The 17106-nt window shown below is 41.3% G+C and overlaps 1 protein-coding gene across 6 annotated transcripts in view; it reads right to left on the bottom strand.

Annotated features, from left to right (window-relative positions):
- The window catches only part of sulf2b (sulfatase 2b), a 73236-nt gene that overhangs the window by 27058 nt on the left and 29072 nt on the right, over positions 1–17106 (bottom strand). For 5 of the 6 annotated variants that reach the window (XM_053848677.1, XM_053848676.1, XM_053848680.1 and 2 more), the window contains one exon: positions 3242–3291. The exons of the other annotated variant lie outside the window; for it this stretch is intronic. The gene's annotated coding sequence lies outside the window, so the exon portion shown is untranslated. The remainder of the gene's footprint in view (positions 1–3241; positions 3292–17106) is intronic. 6 annotated transcript variants of the gene reach the window in all.

Below are 17106 nucleotides of genomic sequence, written 5' to 3'. Positions count from 1 at the left end.
AGCAAAACTCATATCCCCTCAGCTATATGAGAGTCACTTTCCATTTTGTTTCATCAGCCCATTCTCCTGTCAGCCAAGCCCGCTTTGAAGCGCAGTTTTCATTGAAGGACAAAGGACTGTCTATCAATCTATCTGTCACTCCCTCCATCTGCCAAACTCCTTGTCATTCAGTGAAGCTTCCTGATAAGAGGAGTTCATTAGTCAGATAACACATCTCACGCTTGTCTGCTTCACTCCTCCTCCTTATTCCTGCAGCAACTTCTTAACTCACCCCATAATGTTTGGCTGCGTGATAGATCTTAACGTCTCTTTTGTCCACCTACTTGGTTACAAAACTATATACCTGATGACTCTCCTTGTTCTTGCACCCTGCGCTGTGTGTGGGTTCCAATATGTAAAGCCTCCTACTATATACACCGGAGAAAATAGAACACTGCAGGCTACAACACTGGAGTTAGGACATCATGGAAGGAAGTTCTGACCTAGGATGCCAAGAATATAACGTCCTTCCCACCAATCCAGCATCTATAACCCTGTCTTACAAAAACATACTGTCAGGGTTTGAAATTGTTAAAATAAAATATTGAGCGACTCCATGAGTCACAAGCCAACACTGGCGTTATATCTTTCAAATATACAATCCTTTTGGATTAAATAGTAAAAACCAGGAGGTGAGTATTAAATGGAATCTTTACAATAGCATATTCCGAAGGTGAAAACTTTAGTTTCCTTTATTTTAGCTGTTGTTATGCAATTAAAAACAGTAATGCTGCTTTTTTTTTGAGGACTGCCAGAAATTCATTGATCACCCACTTGCTGAAATGTTAATGGCACAGATGAAGAAGGTTTTCCTGAGACCCCAATGAAAATATCTCCCAATTTTGCTTCATATAAAACGAGTTTATGTCTGACTGCTACACGAGGTTCTCATGTAGAAGAGCCAGAAATTGTCTACTGCAGCAGGTTCATATTAAAGAGAAACCAGAATGCCAAATATGTCTGCTTTATTGAAACAAACTGTGGGAATATCTAATTCATAGCTCCGTCGAGTGCAGCCTTCCTACACTTGCGCCCACAAGGAATTACTCACTTCTGTGTGTCATTTATTTTTATTTTTGCAAAAGAATGCTTATCTGGTAAAATGGGTTTGGGCTTAGAGTGAACTGCATATATATATATATATATATATATATATATATATATATATAGATATAGATATAGATATAGATATATATGAGATACTGCACAGGCCAGGAGTAAATGTTTGTGAAATGTACTGTATTAAATTATATGTGTGATGTCATCAACAATCTACGTCATTCACCAGCGATTTCAAGCAAGAAGACTGCAAAGCAATGAACCACATTTCACAGCAAAACGCTGACCGAACTGAAATTGAATGCCTAGAAATGATTATATATTTTGTCAAGTCTAACATGGTACTATAGCCTTGTTTACTAGTTTTCACAAGTGTTTGTTTGACCAACAAAGTTGATATGAAAATGTTTTTTGGCATGGCAGAAAATGCCCTCCCCCCAACACTCTTTCAGTAATCACTGCCCAGTTGTGTATATGTGTGTGTGTGTGTGTGTGTGTGTGTGTGTGAGTGGGTGTCTTTTCAAGCGAGCAACAAAAGAGCTTTTAGATTCAAATCCAGTCCAACTACGTCGATGATGGAAAGCATTTAAAAGCGGAAAAGGAAGCAGGGGAGACTCAAACTGGCAAAAAGAACATCTCTCTCAACTCCTTTCACACACTGTTGCCACGGAAACCACGTCTGATGCGGCTTATTATGGTCTGCCCTAATAGGTGAGCTAATGGAACTGGAGCGTCAGCCGAGGGCTCGCAGGGTGACGTCGACATTTCTTTTGGTTGTGTCCTTTTCGGTAACAACACAAATAAGTTTTGGAAAGTTAAGTGATACTATAAATTCATAGAAAACACAGGGGAGGTTATATTGGTCCAAATCTGCCTGTAATAAAACAAGATAAACATTACGCACAATCAAACATTTGATTGCAGAGATCAAACATAACAGATCCAGTTCTAAAAATATTGCATTAAACAAACAGTATTGGTCAAAAAGGATTTGCAAGGATAGAGCCAACTGAAGATATTCACCACAAATGATCAAGCTTCTTCAGCTGGGAATAGGATCTGATAAAAATTGAACGCATTTAAAGTTTGTATTTTTTCTGCTTCAGACGTTTTAATGAGATTCCGGAGGATGTTTTATTTAAATTTGCCTTGGAGGTGTCTCGAAATTCACAACATGAGACAGTTGGTCTTCAAAAACGTCTATTTAACGGCGAGTCCTGCAGTTGTTTTCCACTTCAGACAGAGTACAGATAAATAGACAAGTGGGTGTGTGATTTCTGTCTGTTATTCTCATCCTGCTCACGTGATCAGTCCCTAAGGAAGGTAGGACTGATTCTGAAGAGACAAATCAGGAGAACCTGTCATTTTCAAACACTTCCTTTCTCCAGAAGAAACACCAGAGTGTTGTATTGTTTCTCCAGCAGAGGACTACATGTCTGCATCTCGGCATGCCTGCTCTAACAGAGGGACAAAGCCGGTGACAGAAACACAACATAAGTCACTGCTCTTTTAAAAATGAATATGTTTAAACAATCCCTGTCATTTACAGAGAGAGTCACCAGAGAAGAGCATCGTTCCTCTTCAACCACCAGAATGATGTACTTAATATTCACCAAAGCGAGACGTCATTTGTGGTCAAAGCACGGCAGAATTGCATGATTAGTCAAGAGCATCAGGTGTCTGACACGTTTCACATCTCACTGGTTTATGAAAGCAGTAAGACAAATTAGGAGAAAACAAAAGCATCCACACAGGGAGTGTATGAGGTTGCCTACTGGGCCCATGACATCATTTGGCAACCAGTGAAGCTCTGTGAGTTGCATGTGACAGCGTGTGTGTGTGTGTGTGTGTGTGTGTGTGTGTGTGTGTGTGTGTGTGTGTGTGTGTGTGTGTGTGTGTGTGTGTGTGTGTGTGTGTGTGTGTGTATCCAGCAGTTGCCAGCCTGCTGCCGGCAACAAGGCTGAACTGATCAGTTTGCGAGTTAGCTGCAGTGCTGCTTGACCGTTTGACCTCCGGCAGCTCTAATAGACACGTCGAACATGAAAACTGAGCAACCTTCAGGCCAACTAAAATATCCACGGTTTGAATTTCTCCAATTAAGTTTGAACATTGGATTCAGTGAGAGCTGGTGTGATTGCGTTACCCGCTCAGACGCGCTGTCTTGAAGCTATTAGAGTTGAGATCTGTTGACGCCTGAAAGAGACACACAGAAACACACCATATTAAAACGCATAAACGCAACCAAACCTTTGCTAAACAGAACAGAAGACATGCTCACTTAAAACTTTCTGATGGACAGAATTTTTTTCCAACTCTGCATCATTTCTTCTTCTTCTCCTCCATCTTGAGCTCCTCCCAAAACTCATCCAGCATTTTATTCACTACCAATTGAATTTACACTTGTCCTCAAGCCTTACCCCCCGCCTGCATTCTCCTCTTCACCTGCGCTCCTACATGCACAGTATGTCCATTCTTCAGGATGATTGACCTCAATCTCCTCTTCCTCCTTCTCAACCACACACAACTTCCAACTGACTTTGGCTGCTCTTCACTCCAGTTCATGCCTTCACCTTCACCTCACTCACATAACTATATCATTAGCAAACATCATGGTCCTTGGAGACTTCCTAACTCACCTCTTAGTCTGCCTGTCATCATCGCAAACAAGAAGGGTGAGAGCCTTATATAGTTCATTCTGTTAAGTGTTTAGCGCTAATTCAATTTGCAATTTTCTACTTTATTTCCTTTCATTCACTGTAATTGTGTTTACCAAATTAAAAGAATCTGAATCCGTCAACTGTTGCGTGAAGATGCCATTAATAAGGACAAGTGAAAAACACAATTAGTCCGTAGAGAGGTTGCAGTGTAGAACATGTCATAGGATGTGTTTGCCTTTTTAACTTCAGCTGTCAAATTAACGTCATTGGACTCACAAGGGAATTCTCATAAAAGCGGCAACCAAGAAGGTTTTAATTTCTTTTTTTCCCTTTTTAAATCAGGGAGTTCTACTCTGAAGCGCTGCCTCCTGACACGTGTGATGACGCCAATGTCAGTAGAGAGAGCTCTAATGAACACCGTCTTATCAGCTTCTATTTTTGACAATAGGACAGTAGTCAAAACCTGAATCTAACTGAAAAATATTTGGGCTATTTTCACTGATGTCCTTGGTTAAGTGGCTGGTAGGGTAGCCACGAATCTAAATACGTATTTAAATGTGTAATTCAAAGATAAACGTCCAACACATAAACTGCAACTGCCGTTGAATGTGTGTCTGTAATTACTTTCCCTGTCAGCGACGCATGCCTGAAGTGAATCCGCACAGATCTAGATCCCTGTGAGCCACACACACACACACGCAGAAACAATATCTACGCAAACACTGCTGCACACAAGATGACAATTTTAAAGGGGCACACACCCACACACACTGGCTCACAGCTCCACAGGTAGAATAATGAAACGGTAAATCAACATGGTGACAGGAAGTTTGCCTGGCCGAGAGGAAATGGAAAATCTCTCTGGGCGCTCAGTCTTCTTTGCTTCACATCATTGCAATGTCTGTAGGTGTGGTACCATGTGCGTTCTTTCGGGAGCAAAACTAGCTTCTTTTTTTTGTGTTCTTTTTTTTTTTTTATGAAAAATTAATCTGCACATTTTCGACATTTTAGATGGCTACTTGAGGATGACTATAGACATGTCATTCACGCACTTACAGTAATACACTGACATTAATAGAAGCTTTGGATAGCACACTCTTTTCACCTACTGCAAACTGATTCAAGATTTTTAAAACAAAATACACTCAGGAATGCAAAACATCTTGCAAAAGAATGCATTGCCTTTGTCGTCCCTGCAACAAATGGTAAAATATCCATTACAGAGCACACATTTCCCCAAATATGTTCTAGACCTGTTTACTCAGTATCCTGTTCCCTTGTGTATATAAATCCATCGCCACGGTTTAAATATTCTAAACATCAGCAAAGCGAGCCAAGAGGGACACTTGATTCGTCCTCGAAAGAATCCTAAGAGATTTTCTCCCGTCTTTTTATTTATTTATCTTTTATTCTGGCCGATAGCTGAAGGCTACAGGAAGCCATGGTCATCAGTCACACTCCTCCTTTTCACCTTTCTCTCCTCTACCTCATTTATTACTCCCGTCCTCCCCCTACAATGAGAAGACTGCTGACCTGTCAGCACACTCCAGTGTGAGAGTGCTTTTGTGCTTCACAGTGCTTACAACTTCCAACACCGGCTCTCCACACTCTCAGAAAATCTGATATAGAATGTCGGCTCACTGAGAACAGCAGGTGGGTATTACTCCTTTTCAACTGCTGTACAACCTTTATTCTCTCTTTCTGAGGCCAAGAGAGACTCAAAACTGGCTGTTTGGATTATTAACAACTTGACATTTCAACATCACAATGGGAAATCAAACCAATGCTTCCCATGGCAAATATCAAGCCACCACCTTGTGAGTCTGTAAATATTAAATATGCTTGTGAAACTGGACTATACCAAACGTACAGACAAACCACAAGCATGTGAGTCAAACACCATAAGAACATAAACAACGGGAAAATAAAATTATTGTATTATTTTGTTCATTGAATGTAGCTACACCCAGCTCACACACACACATTGTTGTCTTCATGTGATGGTCAGATGCAGATTCCACTACTTGTTTACAGCAACTTCACATCAACAGGCCGACATTTAGAAAATTGCTCATCGACATTTGAGTATTGATTTGGAATAGTTGTCTGTGAAAATGGAAAAGGTGATCAATGTTTCCCTCCATCATGATAGGTCTTTAAATGTATCCACTTCCCTCACTCTATTCATCCCATGATAGTATGTTTGCCATAGAAGTTGTTAATATCAATAGAATTTAAAAAACAAATCCAATGTCTCTCCAGCATCGATGTTCAAGGCAGCTGGTCAAATTGGCCACTGCTGCCAACTCATACCGGGGAGTAGCAGGACACAGGTCGACATACTGTATAGTAAACATCTTCAATGCTGTTTGCAAGGGCATCACAACACCTGGCATATGTGCTTCATCGTTCTCATCTAATCTGAAGTTTGTGTTCTAGCACTTGAACTATTAACCGACAACCCTCTGACACTGTCTCTCCCATAGTCTACAAAATTGTGGCGGGAAAACAGAAATCCATCTTGAGTATTTGCATCAAACTGCGACCTCTGAGCCATCAAAGCCAATAACCATTTTTCTCATTCGTTTTTTTTTTTTTTTTATCCACTGCTGGCTTTCACAGCGCTGCTCTTTATCTCTGATGAAGTCGGTTCCTATTAAATACAGCGAGCTGTAAACATAGCACACACACTGTGGAGAGCTTCAACCAGCGACAGGGGTCATCAAAACAGTGAAGGCAAATACATAACATTCATTTTCTCTATTGTCCCTCAGGGTCTTGCATCTGTCCACTCGTCCATCCATCAATCCATCCTGCCCACTCAGAGACTGAAATAGACTGATGGAGGGCTGACGCTCTGCTGGGAGATGTCAGTGGGATAAAACACACGCAGATATTTCTCGACATAAACTGGATACCGTCTACGGATCTGCTCAGAGTAGAAGCCCACTCAGCAGACTAGATGGGGATTTTATTGTCAAATGAAAACATGAATGACTGGGGTTTCGAAGAAGTTGCACTCCTACCAATAAATGGTAGTAGTAGGGCAAATAGTGGGCATAATAGTAGGGCAAAATATTCAGAGTTTTGGAAGCATTTAATATTAGTAAGATGAACCAACAAGCTTCCACCGATTCTGTGATTTTCACCCAATAATACTGGGCCCCACATAAACTGATAGTCAAGCTCAGCGGGGCAGCAAGTGGCACTAGCGTTCCAGAACTTGCTTGCACAGCCCAGAAAGAAAACAAACAAGAAAGTCGATTGAGCCGACGCTATAGAGTGGGCTGTACCACAGTGGTCTTGCAGACCATCAAAATGTAATCCTTGTCCTATCATCAATATTTCCTAAAAACGTCATTGAAATACAGTATGTATATAACTTTTGAAGTGTGTTGCGAACAGAGAGCAATAACCTCATGACGTAAACATGAGGATGTGACTCTCCTGGGGGTCGCCCCTTACTTCCGGTTCCGTACGTCACTTGATTGACTGAATTACAAGGGAAGTGAAGGATGAGGATGGTTTCAGTTCGAACACCACAGATTCTAGACTGTTTACAGATAAGGCTTACTCCCTCAGGCTGACACCTGAATAAGGATCATTGTGTCTCCTCCAGAGACCACGGCTCACAGAAGGAAAAGGGTGAAATGTAGCGAAGGTTAAAATTGTTCTGCGATTCTACACTGCCAAAACAAAACAAGTCAGTTTTTTCTCCACAGGATGGCTTGGTTATAGAGGAAGGGTGAGGATCTTGGACAGTTCAGACGCATTACAGACTGATGCATTTTCATTCGTAACCACGTGAACACGCAATGCAAAAAAACCACACATTCACATGTTAACTACATATGCAAATGTGAACAGGCAGTTGGAGCCTTTGGTGACTTCATTTCCTTGCTGGCATCTTGGCAGACGTTTTAGCATTCTCATACCAGCTAATATTACACAATAATGATGTCAAAGGTCGCCCAATTTTGCAACGTCACCTACCACCCTGCCACGGATCGATCAAGCAGCCAGTTCAATCAATCATAATTGCATCAGTGAAATGAAAAATGTCGCCGTGCCTCCGGCCTTCTCCGCTCCATCTCCTCCCTGTCTTCTCTCCCAGTGATCAGAAACATGTGAGAAAACACAGTCAGAGGAATGTGGAGGAGTGCGGGTCATCTGGAGCGGAGACGTCTGCAGGGAGATGTGCCGTGTTTTCTGCCGAGGCCATCGGGTTCAAACCGAAGCAAACTTTAAAATACATGTATTTCATTCCTTAATATGAGTGAGAGCAGATAAAAACTGAAGTTTTATCGCCGCAAAATTTGATGCTGGAACAAATAACTGGCATCACTACATGATGATAATGAAGGCACATCACAACATCTCACATGAATCAAATCCCTTCCTGTAAAATGATACGTAGAACGTCACAGTATTAAGGAGTATATCTGCACCACTGACCTGCAGTAAATTCCCAAAGTTCTGACGGCCAGAAAATCCCAGTCAAGGTATGTTCATGCCAAACGCAACTTGGCAAAATCCGCTGTTTCATATGTCACATAAAAAAAGCAAAAAAATATATATAAATAAACAAAGAAAGATTTTGATGCCGCAGTCTCTGGCCCCATCAGAACCAAACAGCAGCAACCTGAAGATCAGATTCACTTCCATTTCATTGATGAATTTTCCCTCTCTGCACATGTACCATAAAATTGTCTGGTTAATGGGCTGCGAGTGTTGTTCACATTTGTCATCAAATACAAACTGAGCCCTGAGAATAAAGTTGGAATGTTACAAAAATAAAGCCAGAATATTTAAAAAGTAAAGTGGTAGTATTATGGGAACTAAGTTGGAATGATAGGCCATCTACATGACTTGCTTGTGTGCTTTCAGTCATTGGATATGTACAAATTCTAGAAAGCCGGATCCATGTCTCCGTGTGGAAAGCTGATCCACTGATGTCACTGCCCGACTGTATCGCCCCTCCCAAGAAAGTTGTCGCTCCAGAGCGGACTTCAGAGTACAGCTCATTCAGCAACAGCTATTGGCCTACTTGTAAATATTAACTCTTTCATTAAAATAAGCAGCTAACAAACACAGGCGATAAAGAAACTGATATTTGAAATAAAGCTTCACAAGATGCCCAACATTACCCATTTTAAAACAGGCATACTCGTTCCTGTAATATTTTATTCTTGATATATTACGTCTTTAATCTTGCAATACCGCGATTTTAATATTGTTCCGCAAAAAAATAAAATAAAAAGCTTTTTCCTTCTGTGGCCCTGGTGCAAAAAAGAAAAAAGAAATCAGCTCAAAATGTGTTTTGTGTCAACACACATTACTTACAGCAAGTCAAATCAACTGTTTAAAACTAAGATTCATCCCAGGCAGCGCATTTATTTTCTACATCCCACATGTCACCTGGAGTAGCTGTAAAACTCCATCTCTTCTGCATGCTTGCAGTCGAGGTGAAGTGAGTGAGAGCTTAAGGCTGTTGCTTTTTGTGTGCTCATTGTTTGTATCCAACCTGCATCATTAATCTGGAATGTGAGAATGCAAGGCTCGTGTTACTGGGTCACAACGAGGGAATGAATTGCGAGAACATGTTACACTGACAGGTTGTTTCCACTCTCAATGGCATAAGGCAAAATAATAAACAAAGAAAGCCGTCATCTTTACATCCTACTCTTACTTGTGAATAACAAAAGGAGGTGGTGCAACAATAAAAAAAAAACTCAAAGTCTCACAGCTTTTACTTGCTGTCATCACAAAAATGAGCGGAAAAAAAATGCACAGTGCTCCATCATTAACATCTATTTCATTCAAAGAAACAGCACTCCAACATTTTCACTGTTATTAAGTCTCTTCTTTTCACTTGTCGGTGTATTGCAACAGAGAACAAAAGAATTATTGCTCAAGCTTTACCAACAAAAAAAAAACAGTTGTATATTGATTCCCTGCCTCTCTAATCTGCGCAAATCTAAGTTCCACTGGTACCCGAAAACAATCTGTCCCCCAAAGAATACATGAAAAGAAAAATATTGTCAGGATAAGTGGTGAAAGCTTGGTGCACAGCGTCTTTTTGAAGACAATACTTCAGCACTGTCTTGTGCGAGTGTTTCAGGGCACACAAAGGAGTCATTCCCGTTTACAACTGTTTTTCAACCCCAACAACTAAAGTAACAAAGCAGTGTCACACACCCACGATTTACCACAAACAGAACTTTATTTTAGCCTTTTCCGTGACAACACTGTACCATGCAATGGAATAAAGTGTTAAAATACATCTATATGAACCGTCTAAGGTGATGCCGCTCCTCACTGCTGCAGTTGTTGCTGTCTTCATTTTAATAGTCCGTTTTAAGACTCCAACACTGCACCACCTAATTGGGCTTGAACTTTTGAACCCCGTAATTGCAACTTCCCATTTACACATCACTTTGACATTCAGCGCAGCTTCTCCCAGAGCTGTTGTTGAGCATCTCTGATTTCAAAACATCCAATCAACAAGAGCTTCAACGAACGGTATTTCAGTTTTTAACTTCTTCCACAACTCGCACACCATACAGTGCCATTCCACTCACGTCCTCCTCAAATCCCCTGAATGAGAGGCAACAAGGAGACGATGAAGAGGAGGAGGAGGCGGAGGTGACTGAAGGCACATTTACCATCTGTAATCAAAAGAACTCGGTGTTGGACCGCCGCCTCCCCTCTCCCCTTATTCGCTCTCTCTCTTCAATTTCTTTCCTTCTGTTACAAAACATGACCAGCATACTGATGGTAGGATTACACATACATCCACACACACACAATCTATACACATACACACTCGCAGACACACAATCTAGCGCAAGGAGTAATGACTTTCTGCCTTCTCTTTCTCAATTCGCTTCGAGCTGCCAATTCCCACTGGGACACCGGTGTGTAAATGTGTGAGTGTGAGAAAGAAAGAAAGCGAAAGAGCAAGAGACACGAGGGAGGTGATACAACATCTCCAATTAGCTGGGCTGGTGGTCGGTTTGGGGCGTTCAGTGTGTTGACTGGGAGGAGATAATAAGACCACACAGTCAAGGCCTCCAGGGACCAGAAGGACCTGAACTTGAACCCGATCCCTGGGCCAGTTTGGATTTAGACACCAAAATGTTGAAATATAAAGAGATTAAAGTGTGTTGCCCTCCAGGTTACAGTTAAGCACTTGATGCACTGTGATGACTTTGTTACACAACGTAAAGAACAAGACAACGATTTCAACTTCACCCTGGACGGTGGTGATAAAACTGTATTAATTCCCGGATGAGAATTGAGATCAAGACAGGCATATACCGACTTGCTCCAAGGAAACGGGCTGACAAAATAACGCATAAAAAACACAGAAAAAACATGAGTCTTATCAACACATTGTTGGCAGTCTGCAGTGTAGTGTGTTGAAGCATTATGCTTTCAATTGAGTACAAAAAAAGGCACAGTTTAGGATTTGGCAAGCCATGGGTTGGCGCTCTTTTCATTCGACACGGCTTGACATGTGGTCCACATCACAGGGAGGAAAAGGGTTTTTTTTTTCACTCCACTGAAATGCGAACACGGAAGGCTGCCCTTGTCGTCAGTACAGGACGCAAAAGTCCACTTTCCCAATGTCAACATATTATTCCATGGGAATAAGGAAGGGTTGGTCTCAAGTTTTTATCTTAATCCTAAATGTCATGACTGGAAAACATGCATAAATAATGACAGAAAATAACTTTTTATGTCCTTTACAAACAGCATGACTTTTTAGCAGAAATAACACACTCGACCTCTGCTATTGGTTAAACAGAAGTCTATCATTTTATCTTTTTAATTACTTAACGGTCAGAAAGGGGTTGAGAGGAAAGCAGTGTAAACTCTAAATCCTCAATTGAGCAGCTGGTTAGTGTTGACAGATGCTGCAGCAGATACAGTTGGGGTGTTAAGGGGTGGGGAGAACATTTGATCAAGAAATGAGATTGCCTTGAAAAATGGTCAGTGATGCTGGATGAGGTCGGAATTTTAAGTGGTCACTTGTGTGTAGGCGTTTTCCATCAATAAAACCCCTCAAATTCTCATTTCATGGTTCAGCGGAAAGCTTCTCAAGCGTCGATTCTTCTCATCATCGTCACCTCCTTCGATTTCATCTCCTTGCTTACGTCAGTCACGCTACCACTGGGTGTCCACTAGTCTGTTTTGGACACTAAATGTACCTTTGACCTTGCTTTTTCATTCTCTAAGAGCTTAACATGATGGTCAATATCTGTGGATTGATCAGATGCTACACTTTTACAGTGGCAAGTTGCTGTCCCATAATTTTAAAAAATTGTATTAAACTCAAAAACATTTTTTATGACAAACATTTTTCTTGATTGAGTTTTTTTCCTGTATTGTGGACAAATGAAAATTGACCATCTTACTATAATAAGAAGGCCTAAGCATTAAACATACACTTTTTTTAAATGAAAAACCAGCAAAATAATTGGTTTATTTTATTTTAAGTAAGTCCCAGATGAAGGAACTAGCAGAAATGTGATTAGATCAAGGTCAATATTGGGTGCTGTTGGAAAGCATCAAACACAACAACGGATTTAGAAACCTACAGTATTATATATAATAATAATATCAGAGCCATTGATGTGGACATGAAGGATTTGAATCTGACATTAGAGTAGCTAGGTTAGTTGAAGAAAAGAAAATGTATAGACACATTCACCGAGAAAGAAAATGACAATGACACAGAACTCTGTTCAACTCTGCAGCACTGTCTCCAGGATAGATGCTCATTAGGTCACTATTTGTGCCTGTGTTGGTGTGTGTGTGTGTGTCTGCAGGGCTTCATTAGTTGTGACACGAGAATAAAACAGAGCAGAGTGAATGAGACAGACAGACCGGGGAGACGACAGACAGAAGCAGGAAGTGTGGAGTGTGGAAGGTCACAAATGATTTTCGTGTCCCGTGGGGAGTTCTGTTGGTTGTGTAGATGATTGTAGCAACTGTCCGCTCACAGGCACCATCCCAAAATACTTCACCTACTTTGAGAGAAGAATATATTACTGTCTACATCGGAACCTCCCGAGATGAACTTCCAAAAACAATGCCGGCCAAAAATCATTGTGATCTTTAAAGTAAAGAGCTCATCATGTTATATTTGTCTTCAGCTTTATGTCAGCAAACTACTTAAATTCTTCGCTTTAACTAAGAACGACCCTATAATGGCTTGCTTTGTTGTGACTTTATTTGTACAGCGGGACCATTATACTCAAATCTAAATTGTTCCAGATGCCATTCGCATCATGAAAAGTTGGACACTGAATTAATCTGCTCCTGCTGGAGTCGTGAAAAACATGATTGCTGAATAATGCCAGTACTTTAGAACGAGTCAACAACGCAAGTACCAACTATAACAGGCATTAAACACAAAAACTGATGCCAAATCATTTTTTTATGTTTTACCCTTGACTGGCTGACTGCAGTCATACGAAATGCTTGTTGCAAAGTGCTACATCCAAGTGGTTGTTGGTTTCTGTTGACAAAAACAACTGCCCCCAGAATCTCAAGGTCTTAAGTTAGCGGAAATATTGATGAATTTTTCCTCCGCAAACATTGAAAAATCTGATTGGTTGAGAGCCAAAGTTCAGATTTTTCAACTTCATTGTTTGACTTCTCAGCAAGTCTCAGCAGAAGAAAACGGAGCAAAAGCTAACGCAGGTCTTCCTACCGAATTTAAAACTTGTATCTAGCATTTCATACAGTAAGACTTTATCTTGGCAATATCTTTTTGTGGCACTTTCTTGTCAACTCGACGGTGGTAAGCAACACTGCCTGCCTTGACTACACTCTCCTGAAAAAAACCACTCAGATTGCATCACAACAATGGCAGTGTAGGTTAAAAAAAGTCTCTCTCGACTACTCCATAATAAACCATTATGAACAACACATCCTCTGACAAGTGCCTCCCAGTTAAATGTTCGATAAATTAATCTTCAATATAGAATTTTCATGCTCAAAGAATCGTGACAATGAGTGGTTTCAGATTTACTGGCAATGAGGGCATCTGTGGTGGTAAACAGGAAATCTGCTTATGCCACAGAACAAACACAGTTGTTCTTAATTCTGAAAGGCATTTCAAGCGACACTCCTGGGGGTCATCACAACGACATAGCCACACACAGGCGGATGAGAACTATTGTGTTTTTTTCCCCGACCAGACATGTCTTCTACAATGAGGTCACCGTCAAACTATGGCCAACTTAGCAATGGTTTTTATTTTACGGTATTCTAGTTTATATTATACTAACTTTGATATTATTTCTATTTTCACCAAGACATTTTAATAAGTTAGTTCATCGGGCGCATCAAGGCACCATCAATCGACTGAAATGGTAGGTCAGGACTTCTCTTATCACATATCTCCTCTAAGTTTAAATTCTAATTTAACAGCTGGCAGATGGGTTGCCTCCACCTTTGCTGCAGCCTCGCACAGGATTTACAAGTGCTGGACCTCAAATGGAGAATGGGTACTATTAAAACCTCCGGGCCTCCTCCTCTCAGAGTGGTGCTGAAGGTCGGCGAGCCAATGCAGCAGTCTATAACAATTACCAATTTCATCAATTCTGCTACAGCGAGGGAGGACAAGGGAGTACGGAAGGGGGGGTAGATAGAGAACAGCTTTATCATCGAACAGCACGGGGAGGGAGAACAGCAATCAGAGCGGCTTTAAAAGGCAGCTAGCCGACCTTCTGTCTGAGTGAAACAAAGTGAAAAGGACAATTAAAGTGCCGGAGATTTATGGAGTGATTTATGAGACGCTGATACAAAGTCGGAGTGCAAACAAGTCCGGTGAAATTGCTCCTGCACGTCGGGATCAAAGCGCAACGGCGGTAATGAGAACTCAACCGCTACCAGCGGCCACTAGGGGCTAAGGTGTTCAGTACAGTCCCATGCACTCAACATATTGGATCGATTTTTGAAACGATCAATTTTGCCTGACGGGGGTGACAAGTTAAAAGTAAGAGCGGTGTATGAAGTGATTCAGGGTGCAATGATTCAAAGTCATACTGGCTGGAGAGGTGCTACAAGTATCAAAGGGGTTAAAGTTTTGAAGCAATATTTGTACATTTAAACATTTACATGACTATCCTACCTGAACCCATTGGTGTCATGCAAAGGAAAAAAGGAGATATTTGAATGATCAATTCCAACTTCAGCCTCATTATTTGTCATAAAACGAAGAGCTAGAAGGTCTCTATCTCGACTTCATGTCAACAACAAACGATTGGTTTTCACAGTGGGAAGCAACGGAATTCATTTAATGTTTCGATCCTGGATTCAATAGACAATTGGTCCAGTTCTTCCCTGAGGCCAGAGAGCCAGCCACTTTAACCAGCCAGCAAGGGGGATGCATCAGCTGGACAAGTCACTTAACCAAATCAAACAAACAGCAAGACGAATCCCATGTTGAGATTTACACAAAAAGACAACACTGAAAGGTGTGATGGTTGATAGGTCTCACAGTGTGTGTGAAAGCAGGCAAGCATTAATGTGTGTGGCGAAATACCTTTCCACAAGAGGACGCCTGCTGTTCTTTACATCTCTACATGTGACCTCACACACAGGTCACATGCTTCAGACCCCTGCCATTCTCCTTTAATCAGGGTTACAGGGAAAGAATGAATAACACTTTGAAAAAAATTGAGAGCCTGCATGTCACCAATGAGTCAAGTTTACATCATTCATTCCTCCCAGTCTCTGGTCCAAATTGTGAATATAGAAAGGGAGCTCAGAGTTAAAGTCAAGCGTGAGCAACTTCATGCACTGGTCTTTCTCAGCGTGTGTCTCTTGGCCCTGCAGGCTCCCAACTGTATCAGGTTCAAAGTTCATCCAGGTTGCTATGGTTTCACTCGAGTGATATCAGCTGAGAGCCTGTAATGATGTCATGCTGCACTCAATTTTTGGCATGACCGCACAGTGCCAGGTCCAACGTTTCACAACCAGCTGGCAGCTTTCAAGGAGTATGGTGGGAGAATTTGAAAAAAAGTTACATTTAAATAAACAATTCAGCTACCTTTGAGATTAGAGGCAGAGTTGGGAGGTACCCGAAAGGACAGGATGTGATATGAGCCTATCAGGGGTCATGTGGAGAGGTTTGGGAACCAGGTTACAGATAGATGGAAAAAAAGAAGAGAAAGAAAGAGGATAGGAGCAACTCGAGAGAACACGTGATACATTAAGGTGGCCAAGGCCAACTCGCTGTGAAGAAAATTAAATTCAAATTATTATTATACAGATTAAAAATCCAACCTTGGGATGTTGACTCGAGGGGCGTGCAGACAACTCCTAATTCCATTTCAGAATTCTGTTTGTTATTTTACTCTCTCATATCAGTAGTGACGCAAATTCAATTTGGTGAACCTTTTAAGTGGCTTCACAAGATTCTTTCTTCAGCTGATGTTTGATCTTTTGACGCTGCTGACAGTCAAATATAGGATGATTTGATCGGGGTCTCAACGTTAATCACACGAGCATGGATAGAAAAAAAGACATCTATAGACCAAAAGCAACCCTCGGGTATTTTGTTTGTCTCATACCAGTGAATTATGCAGTCAAGTATAGTGACTGCCAAAACCTCAAGGTGCAGTAGACATTTTCATACGCTGTCATCCCCACTTTGATCACACTACTCGTCCACGATTATCAGGATAATCTTGGAGCCTCTGAACATTCATGTAATTATTCAGAAAAAGCTGCAGCACACAACTGCGAGGATGATTCACCCAGACGATGCTCTTCGGCGAATCAACTCTACCCATCATTAAATAAGTCTGAGCTTGTTTGCCATGTCGTGCCACACAGTTGTGATGAAACATGAAGAGACACCATGACATTCAGTCGGTGAAGACCAGCGCCAACAAAAGGTTGGTAGGTCTAAGGCCATCGTGCTTGTGGGGCATCTTAATGCTGTGCCGTCATTATCAGGGCTGACAGTGGCACAAGCACGCTACATAAAGTAGTGATCACACTCAGCTCTGCGTGCCAACAAGCTGCTGTCCTGAGTTTGAACCAGTTTGCTACACTTCAAGTTAAAGATTGATGAAGCTAAATAATCCTAAAAGCTTCCAACAGTGAGGATGAACAAAGCATCTGATCGCTGCAGTTGGCCATCATGGATGAAGCCATATCAATACAGACAAAGCAAAACGATTGTCTCATGTCAACATAAACACTCACAATTCAGCTACACACTTGTCGTGTACACTGCTACAGTGCAGACTTGGGGGAAAGATGTAGCTCGAGGACTTTAATTTAAACACATGTGCTCTTTATAAACTATGAAATTCCAGTCAGTAAC

The sequence above is a fragment of the Synchiropus splendidus genome, chromosome 18 (genome assembly GCF_027744825.2).
Source record: "Synchiropus splendidus isolate RoL2022-P1 chromosome 18, RoL_Sspl_1.0, whole genome shotgun sequence".
In the NCBI taxonomy this organism is placed as follows: domain Eukaryota; kingdom Metazoa; phylum Chordata; class Actinopteri; order Syngnathiformes; family Callionymidae; genus Synchiropus; species Synchiropus splendidus.
The sequence above is the reverse complement of the archived record's forward strand: the minus strand, read 5'-3'. Positions and strand labels throughout refer to the sequence as shown.